This window comes from Sinocyclocheilus anshuiensis, unplaced genomic scaffold (genome assembly GCF_001515605.1).
Source record: "Sinocyclocheilus anshuiensis isolate Anshui unplaced genomic scaffold, SAMN03320099.WGS_v1.1 scaffold1330, whole genome shotgun sequence".
Classification (NCBI taxonomy): domain Eukaryota; kingdom Metazoa; phylum Chordata; class Actinopteri; order Cypriniformes; family Cyprinidae; genus Sinocyclocheilus; species Sinocyclocheilus anshuiensis.
The window spans coordinates 73,486-75,375 of NW_015558603.1; positions in this window are offsets into that span (position 1 = coordinate 73,486).

The following is a 1,890-nucleotide window of genomic DNA, read 5'->3' on the forward strand; positions in this document are numbered from 1 at the left end:
GAAGGATCTCCAAGTAGCGCGAAACTTTGAAAGGCAACACAGCCAACTGCATTCGAGGCATGCACTAGCGTACATGTCATCTGAATGCAATATTAGTATAATAGATCATGACTGATGAAGTGTACACTTTTTGTCTTTAGAAATCTGCTAAGTATTTAAATAAATAGCACATGTGTGCCTTATCCCTCCATTCCTCTAGCTCTGCTGGGCTCCTCCTTTCCTCTGGCTCTACCTTGGTGCTCATTTGCACTGGCCAGTGGAGATGGGGCCGAGGAACAGGCTGATTTTGGAAAAGGAGATGGGAGAGGAGGGCTGGGTCAGAACACCAGAAACAGGAAATACTGGGCCGGGAAGCATTGTCACTAACAATTTGTTCTGGTATGCCAAACCTTGCAAATTTAATGCTTTAAGTCTTTGAATAACATGCTCTGATGTAGTAGACTGTAGCAGAAGGATCTCCAAGTAGCGCGAATAATAGTCCGATACCACCAGATATTGTTTCCCTTTATGCATACACAAGTCTATGGCTATTCGCTGCCATGGCCTTTCTGGCAGAGGTGTTGACTGTAGAGGTTCCTTGTGCTGTGCACGTTTATTTTCTATGCAGAACCTGCATGTCTCTATTTTGTGCCTAAGATCATCAGAAATTCCGGGCCACCATACAGACTCTTGGGCCCGTGCCCTGCATTTTGATAAGCCTTGGTGACCGTCATGAATTCTGTCAAGCATCTCGTGTCTCATAGTTTTTGGAATTACAATGCAATTCCCAGACAATCAGTCCATCACTCACTGACAAAGAGTCTTTCCATTTGTAAAAACTCTGTACACTGTTAGGAGCACTTTTGACATATTCTGGCCATCCTTTCGTAATGAATCTCTCCACAGTTTGTAGCTGCTCATCCTTCTGTGTCTCCATTTTATTTCTGTCAACTTGCGTTGAGACACTGGCAGACAACCGATGACTGCCTCTACATGACAACTCACATCTGCTGTCATAAAGTCCTCCGTAGTGTTTAACGGGCTTCGTGACAACGCATCTGCAACAACCAAGCTTTTGCCTGGTGCATACTCTGCTTTTGCATTAAACCGCATGAGTCTCATCTAAAGTCTCTGACATCTCACTGGCACAATGTCTTGTTGACTGTAGAGGTTCCTTGTGCTGTGCACGTTTATTTTCTATGCAGAACCTGCATCTCTATTTTGCGCCTAAGATCCTCAGAAATTCCGGGCCACCATACAGCGTCTTGGGCACGTGCCCTGCATTTTGACAAGCCTTGGTGACCGTCATGAATTCTGTCAAGCATCTCGTGTCTCATAGTTTTTGGAATTACAATGCAATTCCCAGACAATCAGTCCATCACTCACTGACAAAGAGTCTTTCCATTTGTAAAATCTACAGATGTACACTGTTAGGAACACTTTTGGGGTATTCTGGCCATCCTTTCATAATGAATCTCTCCACAGTTTGTAGCTGTTCATCCTTCTGTGTCTCCATTTTTATTTCTGTCAACTTGCGTTGAGACACTGGCAGACAACTGATGACTGCATCTACATGACAACTCACATCTGCTGTCATAAAGTCCTCCGTAGTGTTTAACGGGCTTCGTGACAACGCATCTGCAACAACCAAGCTTTTGCCTGGTGCATACTCTGCTTTTGCATTAAACCGCACGAGTCTCATCAAAAGTCTCTGACATCTCACTGGCACAGTGTGTAGATCTTTAATGTTCATCAGCGGTATTAGTGGCTTGTGATCCGTGATTAATTTGAATGTGTCCATGCCCACCAAGTACTTCTGGAAACTTTCGCACGCCCAAACGCCTGTGAGGCATTCCTTCTCTATCTGGGCGTATCTTGTTTCGCACCGTCAACTAGGGCTGTGCTATTAAT